General features: G+C 37.7%; 2 pseudogenes; both read left to right on the forward strand.

Moving 5' to 3' along the window:
* The first annotated feature begins 1,291 nt into the window (after positions 1-1,291).
* On the forward strand, positions 1,292-1,866 carry LOC147457027 (uncharacterized; annotated as a pseudogene).
* Positions 1,867-6,078: 4,212 nt separating this feature from the next.
* On the forward strand, positions 6,079-6,824 carry LOC147457028 (uncharacterized; annotated as a pseudogene).
* Positions 6,825-7,529: the final 705 nt, after the last annotated feature.

Here is a 7,529-nt window from a genome sequence, read left to right on the forward strand (position 1 = left end):
AACAATCCGTTCAATACCCCCAGTTTGTATAGCATAGTGTTTCCCAATTTATCTCTTCGATGAGCATGATAGGGTCACATTCCACAGTCTTGCATAGACATGTTGTTTGTGCTAATGCACATTGCATAAACCTTCGTTTGAGATGACTTAGAATAGGAAGGGGAGAGTAGCAATAGCTGGAGCAGTATATTGCAAGATTCTATGCTACAAGGTGATGAAAAACCATGTGTATATTGTAAATATGAGTGTGAAAAATGATTTTGGCAAATTTTTCTCTCAAATAATAGTAATTTTTAGTAATTTTCTTTTTAATGATAAAAAATAATAAATAGAGCCAAGAAATTTGGTGCCCCCATGGAGGAGGGGAGAGTAGTGTTTTGCTGCTTTGATTGCCAGGTTGGAGTCCACTTGGGAATCAACTCTAGGCCTTCCCTAATCTTGGCTCAAAGATGATTTTGCAGGATTTTGATCACTTGAGGAGGTGCTTGGAAGTATGTGACAATGTATTTGAGACTTGTGGACAAAAAGGTGACCATAAGTAGGGTTTCCTTTTTATGCTGGCTTGCCAATACATGTAGTTTGACTTCTTGTAGGTAATTTAAAAGTATGTTATGGATGATTCTATGCATGAATCATTTGGTAGTTGGACTCAGATAAAGGATGCACTTGTGGAATTTAGCAAAGGCCTTTCACATGGCAATGAAGAGTAAGTTGACAATTCTGCATATTCGTGGGATAAGGAAGACATTGTGTTTGATAGCACAATGCAAAAGGGATGAGATCATGCAAATTGTGAATGTGAACTTTCAATATGAATAAGCTCATTTGGGTAAGCCTATGGTAGAGTATGCATTGTTGAAGTTTGAGGTAGGTTTTTGTGACCAAGAATGCAAGTGTGAGAATGAAGGATCATGTGATTGTGTGGAAAATGAACTTGTAGATGAGATCTTGTCATGTGTATTTGGATACTACAAATGCTCTCGCCGATACTTCTCTTGGTGATAAAAGTGCTGATTTAGATGACTTGAATGCTGATTTAAAGCCCTTTTTTATGAATGATATTGAGATGGACAAGGACTATGTGTATACATGTGGGCTGTTTGATGACAATGCATTAGAATTTTTGGAAGCATATGCTACAATGGAAGGTCAAGATGTAAACTCTTTGGACTCCTCTCTTGAGTATCATTGAAGGTCAAGATGTGAAGTCTTTCGACTCTTCTCTTGAGTATAAGAGTGCTAGTTTGATGGTCTTCATGGGTTAGAAGACTCTCATGTCCTTGATGTTGCAATGGATGAAGACTTTGTTTCAATGTGTGAACTGTTTGATGAGATGCCTATGGATAAAAAATCATGTCATAGATAGTTGCACTAAAAATGACATGATGGAATCTTGTAATGAGCTTCAAGTTTTTGATTTTCATGCTTCTAAGATTGACATGGATCCTATGGTTATGCATGAGACTTTGATGTTTGAAGATGATGCTTCCACTTATGGCTTGTTTGATGATATGCCTTTGAGTGCTCATCATGTGTATGGTTGTGTTGCACAAGGTTCTCATGTTGAGGCCACAAATACTGATTTGGATGATTCTAATGTTTATTTGCAGCCCACATTTTTGCATTATGTTATGCTTTTTGATGATGATATATATGTTAGTGACTTGTTTGGTGAGCTACTTGTTGTTGCAAGCTCTAATGTAGCATGAGAGAATTTCATAGGAAGTCATGAAGTTAATAAAAAAGGGTTTTTGCGTTAAAAATCTTGATGGGATGGATGGTCATATGCTTTGTGTTAGTGTATTTGATATGCTTACCATGTTGAATGATGGCATGTCTTGTAGTCTTATTTGTGATGGGCAATAAAAACGGCTCTTTTGTGGCTTTGGCTTGCAAGGATACTTTGATTGTCTTAAATGGACAAATTATGGTTGAAAATGTAAAATCTTTGATGGATAGATTTGAGATTAGTGATTTGTATGAATTCAAGGATCCAAATTTTATCTTGGATTCAATGCAATCTTATGTGTATGACAAAGGAAAGAGATATGTGTTTGGTGTCGTGCGTATGTGGGTCTTTGTTTCAATGGAGAAAGCTTTTGGTATGTTATGTGTATGGTTATTGGATGAGACATGGGGCATGGATTGTGAGAGAATCTATGTTTTTTTTAGCTCTCATTTTTTTTTGGTGAAGCTTTTGTGGGATACAAATAGAAGAATGCTTTTGAGAAACAACAATGTAGTTGAAACACTAGAAAGTGTTTCAAGCTTGTTGGGTGGACAATATGTGACGTGTTTTGACAGAATGGTGCGGGCCACCCCAAAGTATTTTAGATATTATTTTGAACCCCTTAGATGTAAATAAATCATGCTTGCACAAAGTGCACAAAGCTGGTGTGTGCCAGCTGTCTCTACGGATGCGGGCCAGTTGTGCGGGGTACATAGTTTTGCTGTTTTTGTACATAGAAGTGTCCAGACTTCAAAGAGTGAGTAAGTGAATAACAAATATAAAGAAAAACTGAGTATTTACCAGCTTGGGATTGTGAGTGAGTGGGAGTTTTCAAATATGAAGAAGAAAGCCTGTGTTGCTGCAGCTTGCAATGAAGGGTGGGGGTTTTGATGTAGGGGTGCCCCTCTTGCCTCTCTTGTGAGATCCTGGTGTGCTGAGTTGAGAGTGTGTCTCTCCTCAATAGGCTGGTGAAAGTGGGTGCTTAGCCCTGTGTATTGACCGCTCTTCATCTTGGTTTGGGATATGGTAGCCATGTTGTGTGGAGTTCCTTGTGGAAGCTAGTCGATGGTAGACTATGCGCTGCAATTCCTTGCTTGTACATATGCAAAAGGGAAATATTTTCCAGAAGTTTTCCATCACTATTTTTGATTTTTTTTCTAAAGTTTATGGGTTTTCAAATTGGGCTTGATTTGGATAAGTTTTGGTCAAACTATGTGTATATATAGGAGCGCCTTGGAGTCTCTACTAGCACATGGAAAGGCATTTGAAAGAAGTGAAACCCTTGGTTCTATAAGAAAAATTGTAGATATTTTCATTGTTTTTCCTTGATTTTTCCGTTTGGTTTTCTTGATCCCTTTGCTTCCTTTGATGCATCCAAGTATAGTGGGAGTTGTAGCAGTGTAGAGGGAAGCTAGTGGAGGTTGAGTGTGAGTGACACTGTCAAAATTTGTGTCCAAGGATCAACATAATATCTCGAGAGAGATGTTCTCTTCATCCTCTTTTCTTTGTGGTGGTTTGAGGTGTAGTAGAGGATAAGCCCCCAATCCTTCACAACGTAATCAATAAGTAGTTTCTCAAGGGTAACTATGTATTAGTCTACACCTTGAAGCAACACTCCAAGAAAGTGAAAAAGAGAGGTAATGGTCCATTTTTGACAGTGACATATCATCAAGTGGCGGAGTACAAGTTGCAACATTAGAGGAGAGGAGATGCTTAATTGGATCAATGGAGGCAGATTAAGGAAAACATCTATCTCTCAATACAAACATGTTGGAGAAGATTCATGAAGCAAAGAATTAGAAGCTAAAAGCTCAAGTAATTCAAGAACATGCAAAAGAGGTAGCCAGATTGCATATTTTAAAGCACGAAGAACGACTAAAAAATGCTTCAATTTGTCACCCAAAAACACCATCTCCTCCTATTGAATCGGTCTAGATCGAGCAGAGATGTCTTGGAGGTATGGATGTATGCATGAATGTCTAGCTTGCTGATGGAGCAATAGAAAGAGCACTTTTAGATAATGGAGAGTGTGTTATTGCCATTCGGTATTCTACATGCCTCAAAAGATCAAACTCCATGATAGAACCAATAAAGATTGAACTCAAAGTAGCTAACAGAGGAACAATGGTTAGTTTGGGACAAGCCAATGTCTCAATCAACATCCATGGTAACATCTACCCTCATCAATTCCACATCATGGAAGATACGGATATCAATGAAGAAATCATCTTGGAAGTTGCATGGATGGGCACTTACAAAGCAGTTTTAGATTGGCAAGATGACACTCTCAAGTACAATCTCAAGGACACATCATATGTTACACCCTCGGCATAAACACATTATATTTGGAATGTACAGTCTTTGTCCAAATAGTCAAACCTAGAGGAGCCAAAGCCAGCCATCCAATTGCACCAATCTACAGGCATCCATGAGAGACAGGTCAAACAAGTTTGGGTAAAGGCGTCCATCATGAAAACCAAGCCAAAGCAGATATGGATAACAAGTCTAAACGATGGAAGAAATCCACAAAGCATCTAAATGCTTCATCCAATTCACCAAAATACAAGTGGATTCCCAAATTCACATCAAGGAGGCCAACAACCACACAACAATGGCAATGGTGACCTAAAAAATCCAATTGTCAACCATCTTAATAATCCCCAACATCAATCTTCAAGTGGGTACCCAAAGTTAAGCGAAACCAAATCAACAACAAGCCAATCATACTCACTGAACCAACTATCAAAGAATGGGCAATTTGTCTTCAAAACCTTTTGTTTGAAAAACGCAGTTTAAATGAAACCTTGTCTACAAAAACCATTGAACAATCCGTTCAGTACCCCCATTTTGCATAGCATAGTGTTTCCCAATTCATCTCTTTGATGAGCATGATAGGGTCACATTCCATAGCCTTGCATAGACATGTTGTTCATGCTAATGCACATTGCATAAACCTTCGTTTGAGATGACTTAGAATAGGAAGGGGGGAGTAACAATAGCTAGAGCAATATATTGCAAGATTCTAAGCTGCAAGGTGATGGAAAACCATGTGTATATTGTAAATATGAGTGTGAAAAATGATTTTGGCAAATTTTTCTCTCGAATAATAGTAATTTTTAGTAATTTTCTTTTTAGTGATAAAAAATAATAAATAGAGCCGAGAAAGTCGGTGCCCCCACGAAGGAGAGGAGAGTAGTGTTTTGCTGCTTTGATTTTGCCAGGTTGGAGTCCACTTGGGAATCAACTCTAGGCCTTCCCTAATCTTGGCTCAAAGATGATTTTGCAAGATTTTGATCACTTGAGGAGGTGCTTGGAAGCACGTGACAATGTATTTGAGACTTGTGGACAAAAAGGTGACCATAAGTAGGGTTTCCTTTTTATGTTGGCTTGCCAATACATGTAGTTTGAATTCTTGCAGGTAATTTGAAAGTATGTCATGGATGATTCTATGTATGAATCATGTGGTAGTTGGACTCAGACATTAGGAAAATTTTGAACTCATTTTTGGGCCTTTTAAGAGTGCCACATCATCAAAGTTGTACAAAAGAAAGCAACCCGGTAGACCCCTCTAAATATTGCTTAGAACCCCATGATATGACCTATCATTGGAAAGTTCTTGAAAAATGGATTCTAAAGAGCCAAGGTCCGAAAAGTTTGGATGAATTCTATGAAAGTTATGCCATTTTTTTCAATCAGCGAGGTTTTGTTACCGTTACGATAATGTAAAATTACCTTTTTCTAGATCTACATGAAGGCAATGTGCGATACACATGCTATATATCAATAAATAGCATTTGAAGAGTAGATTCTAAATATCCAACCACCGACAAGTTTGGATCTTATTTGCAAAAAATTTACCGATCCCCACTTTTTGAAAGCTATGCCACATCAACAATTCTTACAAGGCCCATTTTTGAGTCCAAACTTTTCCTAATGTAATGGATGCAAGTGGAATTTAGCAAAGGGCTTTCACATGGCAATGAAGGGTAAGTTGACAATTATGCATATTTTTGGGATAAGAAAGACATTGTGTTTGATAGCACATGAAAAAGGGATAAGATCATGAAAATTGTGAATGTGAACTTTCAATATGAATAAGCTCATTTGGGTAAGCCTATGGTAGAGTATGTATTGTTGACTTTTGAGATAGGTTTTTGTGACCAAGAAGGCAAGTGTGACAATGAAGGATCATGTGATTGTGTGGAAAATGAACCTGTAGATGAGATGGATACTTGTCATGTGGATTTGGATACTACAAATGCTCTTGTGGATACTTCTCTTGGTGATAAAAGTGCTGATTTAATGACTCAAATGCTGATTTAAAGCCCTTTTTTATGAATGATATTGAGATGGACGAGGACTATGTGTCTACATGTGGGCTATTTGATGACAATGCATTAGAAGTTTTGGAAGCATATGCTACAATTGAAGGTCAAGCTGTGAACTCTTTGGACTCATCTCTTGAGTATAAGAGTGCTAAGTTTGATGGTCTTCATGGGCTAGAAGACTCTCATGTCATTTATATTGCAATGGATGAAGACTTTCCATGTGTGGACTGTTTGATGAGATGCCTATGGATAAAAATCATGTCATAGATAGTTGCACTAAAAATGACATTTTGGAATCTTGTAGTGAGCTTCAAGTTTTTGATTTTCATGCTTCTAAGATTGACATGGATCCTATGAGCATGAGACTATGATGTTTAAAGATGATGCCTCCACTTATGGATTGTTTGATGATATGCCTTTGGGTGCTCATCATGTGGATGGTTGTGTTGCACAGGGTTCCCATGTTGAGGTCACAAGTACTGATTTGGATGATTTTAATGTTGATTTGAAGCCCAAATTTTTGCATTATGTAATGCTCTTTGATGATGATATATATGTTAGTGACTTGTTTGGTGAGCTACTTATTGTTGCAAGCTCTAAAGTATCATGAGAGAATTTCAGAGGAAGTTATGAAGTTAATAAAAGAGGGTTTTTGTGTTAAAAATATTGATGGGATGGATTGTCATATACTTTGTGTTAGTAGATTTGATATGCTAACCATGTTGAACGATGGTATGTCTTATAGTCTCAATTGTGATGGGCAATAGAAAGGACTCTTTTGTGGTTTGGCTTGCTAGGATACTTTGGTTATCTTAACTGGACAAATTATGGTTGAAAATGTAAAATCTCTAATGGATAGATTTGAGATTAGTGATTTGTATGAATTCAAGGATCCAAATTTTAGCTTGAATTCAATGCAATCTTATGTGTATGACAGATGAAAGAGATATGTGTTTGGTGTCGTGCGTATGTGGGTCTTTTTTTCTGTAAGGTCCCCAAACCTGCCGACACCAAAAAGTGGAATGGGATCCTTGACAGATCTCTAGGCCTAATAAAATATGAGTCCTTAAACAAAAAGAATCCAGGGAATTCAGCCTTACCATTAAGGCTTAGGTTTATAGCCCTAGAAGGAGACCTAGTCCTGTCTCACAGTGGAAACGGGACAACTTGTTGAAATATAAAAAAAACTATTCCTGCCCTATAACTTCCATTGGATTAAGGTTTCCTTAGCCAATGCTTTCTTCCCCCTAACATATGTGAGGGCACAGTCGTTGGTGGACTCCTCTTCCAAGTGGAGAAGTTTCTAGACGCTTTCAGTGCACAAGAATGGATAGTTACCTGACTGATCAGGTCCACCCGTCCATGATTGACAACCTTAGTCAATCCCCAATTACCACCCCACACTCACACATGTTGCTTGGTTATTTAAATACTACCACATTCTTGTCACAATTAAAACAATGATTTCTTTT

Source organism: Adiantum capillus-veneris, chromosome 5 (assembly GCF_014529385.1).
Source record: "Adiantum capillus-veneris isolate H3 chromosome 5, ASM1452938v2, whole genome shotgun sequence".
NCBI classification, from domain to species: domain Eukaryota; kingdom Viridiplantae; phylum Streptophyta; class Polypodiopsida; order Polypodiales; family Pteridaceae; genus Adiantum; species Adiantum capillus-veneris.